Raw genomic sequence first — 7,840 nt, forward strand, 5'->3', positions numbered from 1 at the left:
CTCTCTCTTAGTTACTGTATTTTTAACTTGCTAGTATTTTCAGGAACAAGCTATGTATCTGCTCAGCATCCACACCTCCATACTGTGTTCAGTTTTGATTTCTGCTATACAAAAAACTGTGGGCAAGCTGGAGAGGATCCACAGAAGGGCCACAAAGATGATCAAAGGACTGGGAAGCCTGCCATGTGAGGAAAGGGTTTGTTCAGCCTAGAGAAAAGAAGGCTTATCATTATGTTCCAGTATTTAAAGGCTGGCTAAAAAGAACATGGAGACTCCATGGAAATCCCATGGAAAAGATGAGGGGTAATGCGTCCAAGTTACTCCTGGGGAGATTCCGGCTGAACATAAGAGGAAAATTTTTCACAATAAAAATGATTAGCCATTGGAATAATCTCCCTGGGGAAGTGGTGGATTCCCCAGTGTCAAACACTTATAAGAGCCAGCTGGACCGGGTGCTGGGCCATCTTGTCTAGACTGTGCTTTTGCCAGGAAAGGTTGGTCCAGATTATTCTTGAGGTCTCTTCCAACCTGGTATTTTAGTATTCTAACTACAAAGCTGAAGCAATGAAAAAGAAGGAATATTTCTCATTATGTTGTTCTGTCTTCTAACAGATAAAAGTAATGTTTTCATAGTTTTCTTCTAAAGCATTAGCTGTACATTTCCCTTAGGATTTCCTACCATCAGAAATTCAAAGGTAGCACTTACAGCCATGACAGCAAGACTGAGGTGTTGATCTGCAGATGTGTGATATCTTAGGGGTTTTTTTTTTCATTTCCCACTGATTTCCCTTGCGGTTATTTTCAGTCTAACTCTTAAAAAAAGTTAGACAAAATAGTATTGGACTTACAAGTTTATGTAAAGTTATGAAAAATTATTCTTCATTTCCAGTTAAGGTTTAGCTTTCTGTCTTAAAGTATTTCCATTTCTGATGGGAAACTTTGTAAAAGATAAGCAACTTAGCAGAAGTTTTAAGATTTCTTAATACTTCAGCAGTGAAAAAAGACTTGTTATCAAATGTCTTCCTCTGCTGGAATAGCTTTGAAAAAAAAATCTAGTATTTAATGTATTTCTTAAAATATTAAATATTCTTAGTTAGTCTTTGACCTTATACAAAAGTATAAAAATTATAATAAAGGATCTACTTTAGCAAACTGATTGTGCTACTCCCATTCATGCATGGATTTTGATTGACTGGTGCTTCTCATTGAAGTGTTCTTCAACTTTAGCCAAACAGTACCAAACTGATGGTATTATTAATTTTAAATAATTTCCCTACATATGTTATTTAAAAAAAAAAAAAAAAAGACAACCAAACAACCCAAATTCCACTTATTTTTCCTTTACCTTTATTTAAAGCTTCCATGTTTTCACTGAAGTAATCATAGTCTCTGAAAACCATAAACAGAAAAAGAAAGTAATGTAGAAGCATTTCATCAATGTGGTGCTAGCTGTTCAAGATGGATTTGAAAGCTTCTCTCTTGGGATCTATTCAAGAAACCACTGGTGTGTTATGTATACCTAACTTTTATTGTGTATTTCTATATAATTACATTTAAGGAAGGGAAGCTAATTTTGTTTCAGATCTAATTTTATGTAATAAATTGATCAAACTACTTGGCTAGTGAGTAGAAATATCCCATCTTATTTAATCATCTAAATGTGTATTTATTGTAGGTGAAGTACATTTACTGTAATTCTTTATATGCATGTACTTAAATTAAAATGCTATGGGTTACAATTTGCTGGTGGTATGAACTGGAAAAAAAAAGATGTCCTTAGGTTTCCAACACCTGACTTAGCAGTGTAGTGATCATCTCGAGTTCTATATAAAATTGCTTGGTCTTCTTGTCATGCATTTTCCATTTAAGTCAGGGGAAGTTGTATAGCTAAAATCACACTGAATTCATTGCAAATCTAGGGCATGCTTAAAGGGCACTTCATCTGAGCAAAGAAATCATTGCTTTGACTGTGGCTATGTTAAGTGAGAGATGGAAGTGAATAGCTTTTAGTTTATTGCTCATTTGAAAGCTGGAGGGAAAAATGGCCTTTGTCTACCTGCCAAGCTCTTCCCCTCCCCTGCCCAGACTTCCTAAAAATGCTTATTTGAAATCTTGGCAGCAGTTACCCTTGATTTCTTTCAGGAGCTTTTACATTTTGGGGGTTTTTTTTGTGTGTGTGTGTTTTTTTTTTTTAAATCAGCTTTTTTTGTTTCTTTATTTCCTGTAATAAATTTTATCTATTTTTAAAATGTAATAAGTAAAAAGCTAATGTGGCTTGAAAACAGGCCCCAAAGAAAAAGTTACTTATTGATAATTTGATCCTTAATCCTAATATATACTCTTCAGTTTCTCTGTAAAATTATAAATGAACCTCTTACGTTTCCTTAGGTAAACTTTGAAAGTCCTACCTCTATGTATATACTATACTGACATGTTATTGAAGATGCAATAAGATTGTGTCATAATGTTGAAAACCAGTAATTGCAGCTTGTAGCAAACTTTTCATCTGTGGATATGACATCTTATTGTTATGTAATTAAAAAGGGAAAATGAATTTATGAAGTCTTTTGTTACCTTAAACAATAGTGCATTTGATGCATTAATTAGGCTGTGTTTGCTCTGAGACCAGCAAAAGAACAGAAAATATCTGTTGTTTTCATGGCAGATGATTAAATAACACAAGCTTTTCTTAGTAGAAGTAATCGTGGGCTTATTGTGATTTTGCATTTATTCTGTTTTTTGTCTTCTCATTTATTTGGGAATTTTTCAGCTCTTGGCAACACCATGGATGTCAAGTAAGCAATTCTTGGAGATTTTCTTGAGAGATCTGTTTTTATGCAGGAGGGAAAAAAAAAAGTTTGATTCTTTTTCCTTCAAAGCTGCGTTACAATAAAGGACTTTCTGTATTCAGCAGTTCCAATTAAAGGTATAGCTAAGTAAACCTGAAATCTTGCAAAGTCCTGCAACTCATTGCGAGAACAAATGCAAACACTTTCTGAACAGCGTGTCCCGCTAGGTGATGTCGTGAATATGTCCACGTACTTTGCCCACATAAGATAGCGTTACTTCCTTAGAGTTTTAAATAGCTCTTATGTTTGCTCTTGAGCGACTGCTGATACCAGGAGAAAAGCCACAAAACAGTTTCCCAAGAAGAGAAAAAGAAGTCAGTTTAGAAGAATTCCAATGTTTGAACTGGATTCAGATTTATTAGTGGGTGTGAAACTGAAGAGGAGGTACTCAGGATGATATTAATAACCAAAGGCTCAGTTTAACTCTAAAGAAGTTCAGCTTTGGGGTGGGTTTAGTAATGAGTTCCCAAGCTATGCTTTTGCTGGATTGTGAGAAAATCAAGTAAAGCATTCCCGATACTTAAAGCCCTTTGCTAAGTTAAATATATCCTTATTATTGAAGTGGTCTTATAAAAAAAGAAAAGTCTAGGTTTGGCTAACATAACCCCTCTTCTCTCAATATTTTTACTTTGGGGATCCTCTCACCTAAGTTCTGATGTCATTTTAGCTATTGTGGTCTTTTATCCTTCTCCATCTAAATTAAAACAACCCCTTAATTAATAAACACTTAAATTCCAAGGATATAAAATAAGCAAGATGTACTCTTTGTGATGGCTACCACAAAAAATGCTGACCAGCAAAAAAGAATGTTGTAGCAACATTATGATTCCTGCTTGATAAAGATGCTACTATAGATAATGATGCTGCCAGATAAATGTCATTAGAGCATGAGACATTTAGCAAAAACAAATGTCTGGCCTCAGCTGATGTGCATATTGATCCAGAAAATTATTTCATCAGGAGTGTGGAAGGTGTTTATTTTTCCATCGAAGTTAAGCACATTAGGATGAGGATTACTTAAGCACTTTAAGAGGATATTCAGGAGAGGTAGTTTCTCTTTTTGTCTTCATGATTAAAGAGGTTGAAATTCCTGGCTGAAGTTGTGTGGTTGCCAGACCCAGGAGTGCCCATTGGTTTCTCTGGGCAGTGCAGCCTGGTGTTGCCAATATATATGTGATGGAGAATTTTGATATGTGTGTAGACTCTGAATGATGCTTAAAGTGCAGCGTACATGTAGCAAAAGACTTGCCTATCATAAAAGTATGGGTCTTCCATAAGAAATTACATCCTCTACAGCCAAACTGGGAAGAAAATGGGGTGGTGGTGCAGGATTGACAGTTTTCATGAAAGTCAAAGGTCTGATTAAAAGCTGGAAGCTTGTGGCCTATAAACCACTGTGACAATATTTCATCATTAATAGGCATTACAAGGTACAGTTTGAAGTAATAGTGATATTCTTGGTTGAAAATAAATTATTGGATTAATACCAGTAATTTTGTAATCTGATAAATTTGATTTAAGGGGAAAAAGCTTTCTTCATAATGTGACTTAAATACCTTGAACAACATGCCCATGTTATAGAAAAGACATTTTTAGGAAAGGACTGTCTTAGCAAAACAGCTTTGTTTCCTATTAGTTTACTTTAGTGTTTTCAGAGATATCCTTCCTGAAGTTCAAGGTAAACTTAAAAAATAGAACGTTAAGATTTTTACAGTCCATTGTGTAAGAATATTGTCTGTACAAATTACTTCATAGGATCCAGAATGCAGAATCATTTCTCTCTGTTTCACAAGAATTACAATTGACAAGTACAGTATATGTTTGATTTCCATGAGGTTTTGTTGGACAATATTGCCAGATAAAATTAAGTTTTGAAGTTCATTTTTTGAATTTCTTTATCTCTTTTAAACAGAAGTCAAAAATAACTACTTTAAATGTCTTGGCTTATACAAAACAGGAAAGAGGTAAAACTAGTTTAGCATCCAGTTTAGCTATTTTAATCTTTGGTGTGGTTTATGGAGGATGGAGGTGTTTGGTTTTGATTTTTTTGTTTGTGTTTGCTTCAGGATTTTTTTGTGTGTTTTCCTTATGGTGTTTGGTTTTGTGCTGGTTTTGTTTGTGGTTTGTTTTTCATACAGTGGAATGGTTGATTTGCAAAACATTTATGTTTTTCCTTGGAGGCATTATTTAGTTTAGACAAAGTACCTTTCTGGAAGTAACTGTGCTTCTCCCCATTCTCCCCATCTGTGATATAAAATGTAAGTAGTTAGTTGGATCTTTGGGAAACATTTCATAAGAGTTAATATCTCATAAGGTGATGTGTGCTGGATATGTTTAGAAAATTACAGACACCACACTATTTGTGTAAACCTCTCAGTGGTATGCGTTTGAGGTGTTAATACTTCTTGTTAAAAGAGAAAAATGAAGATACTTCCCACATTGCCTATAACTTGAAATATTGGGACGTGAGTAGCATCTGTTCAGTGAACATAGCTGCAGGATGTCATGGCCTGTAGTCAGAAGGAAACCCAGAGAAGTCTTGTGATTCGTTCCGATTATAGCCAGATTTGCTCTTGATTTAATTTCTGCCAGTAGCATACCCCAGAGATAGGCATTATCTGCCAAGAATTCCCTCCTCCTGGGTTCATAGAATGCTTAGAACCCATCAAACTTTGTGGTTGGGTTAGAGAAGGGTAGACAGTGAGTCTCCAAAAAAGACATTGCATCCAGGCAATTGCCAGTTACACTGACTGCCCAGCACTGGGCATTTCACACAGAGTATTGCCAGCTGCCACACAGTAGCAGCACAGCCTAAAAATGTATTGTGCTTTCACCTCCCATGCAATACCATATTATGGAAAGCATGATACAGGTTTTTACTGCAAAGTCCTAGTCTAGAATGTTGGAAGTCACATTTCACTGACTTCTGTGTGTGCCAAAAATACAAACAAGACAGCCATCCCTGACTTACTGATAGTGTGCAGTGTTTTTTGTTTTGCTATTTAAAAAAAAAATAAAATAAAACCCCATAGATCTAGGCTGGACAAATTCAGTTTCCTGTCAACATTTTATCACTCCAAACAACAAACCTCTGTCAGACACTCTTCTCAAATGTATGCTTTGAAATTCAGGACCCTTGAAGAGTACTCACCAAGGATGGGGTGATGCTTGGTTTTTCATCCACTGCCTTCCTTCCCAAGGTAGAGGAGACAGATTTGGCTTTAGCGAGCAGAGGAAGATATATCAGTTATAAAATCAGTACATGGAAGCTTTCATGAACAGTGAATCAATATCCTGGTATTTCCTAAGCTTTTGTTACCTTCGGGCAATAATTTTTTGTTGTAAATTTGGCTGTATTTTTTTAGTATTCCAAGTGCTTTATAAAACATTTCTAAATGTAAAACTTTAGACAATAGCGTAATATGTGGATATGAGTTTGAACTACTTGTTCTTCCCTCTGTAGTAACAAAACTGCTAGTCTATTTGGCAGTGATAACTGCTTTGCTAAGTTGACTTTGAATAGTATTGCTATTTCTTCATTTGCCATAGAAATGTTATCTTCCCAAATAGCACCTGAAATATTTCTGAAATGGCAGATACCATTTAGTTTAAAAGCCAAAGTATCTGATGCTCCTGTAGTTAAAGAGGCTGTGAGTAGTGCATGATAAGCAGAACTTAAATTCCTTGACATTTAGGATTAAAAAAATGGAAATATCATTATAAGTGTTGTGCTCTTTCAGTGTTGTCCGTAAACAGGACACATTGGAATTTGGTATCTAAACTTTATCCTATGATCAGCTTAGGCAGGCTTGTAAATTTTTTTGGTTGTTGTTACACAGTGCCTTACCCTTCTTTCGGGAAAACTTGCAAACTTCTCCCTCTGTTGATGATTAGTGCTTTCTGCGGGAAGTTGGGTAGGTCCTCAGCAGAGTTAGCGCTGTTGAAAAAGGAAAAGCTGTTCCTTCTGCAGAGCCTAGAAGATTTGGTCCCACAGCATATGGGAAGCTGCCTTGCAGCATATTGGTGAGCTCGTAAGAAGAAAAGAGCCCTGCCTAGGCCTCGTAAGAAAAACCAGATACATTGTGAATTTTCTTGCTTTGGGATTTGGCTCAGAAAAGTGACACTAAGTTGCTTTCTTTTGTTCTTGTCTGCTTATTTTCTTTGCTCCTCAAGATTGCCTGGCAGAACATCCCTCACCAAGGCACTCCTTGCAACTCCTGGCCTGTTTTCCAAAACCCCATGCCTTGCTTTTACTCCTCTTTATTGTGCCTTCAAAGTCTTCATTCATCATGTTCCCATTTCTCTAAGTCACGGTCTAGTGCATAATCTCAGTGTGTACTTTGGCAGGGCTGCTGCAATACCGGCTGCTGTTCTCCTGCAGAGGAAAATACCAAAAATGTAAAGTCATTAAGTTATGCAAGCAAGATTTTGAATAAATGAATGTATGCAGAGTGGGTTGAATGACTGTTGATTTAGTGTTACGATGTGGATTTTTTGTGGTCAAGGTCTTGACTTTATTTTATTGATCATTCACTTTTGGGACAAGGGTAGTCACCGAACAAAGAATGTATTTGAACAACCTTTGTGTGTGATTAATGTGTGCTTGGAATCATTTGCAATGAAATGCTTCAATACATATCCGTTATTTTTAGAGCCTGTGTTAAAATGGCCTTAAGTTTGCTGATCCATAGATTGTAAGGAAATAGTAAAAAAGTAGACAAAACAGAATGAAAATTAGCTGATCTTGAGTAAGGGCATATATAATATGCAGTTCACTTGTGCTGAATATTGTTTAAGGATCATAATGGAAATCTGAATGACATAGAAGTTAGAATTGCAATCTACATAACATCATGGTAAGCCCAGCTTCCCCCATACTCTTACCAATTGAAAGAATTAGTGTGATATAAATCGGCAATCAGGATGGCTTGTGGGAGCTGGACTCAGTGATCCTTGTGGGTCCCTTCCAACTCAGTCCTTTCTGTGTTTCT

At 36.0% G+C, this 7,840-nt stretch overlaps 1 long non-coding RNA gene across 1 annotated transcript; it reads right to left on the bottom strand.

Moving 5' to 3' along the window:
- Positions 1-746: 746 nt before the first annotated feature.
- LOC121673087 lies at positions 747-7,219 on the bottom strand. Its single transcript, XR_006019132.1, has 3 exons — positions 6,697-7,219; positions 6,001-6,068; positions 747-1,389 (listed from the first exon to the last, which is right to left on the bottom strand). It is a non-coding gene; the product is annotated as an uncharacterized LOC121673087 (long non-coding RNA).
- Positions 7,220-7,840: the final 621 nt, after the last annotated feature.

This window comes from Corvus kubaryi, unplaced genomic scaffold (genome assembly GCF_017639235.1).
Source record: "Corvus kubaryi isolate FWS band 111438036 unplaced genomic scaffold, C.kubaryi_AGA036_p1.0 65173, whole genome shotgun sequence".
NCBI lineage: Eukaryota > Metazoa > Chordata > Aves > Passeriformes > Corvidae > Corvus > Corvus kubaryi.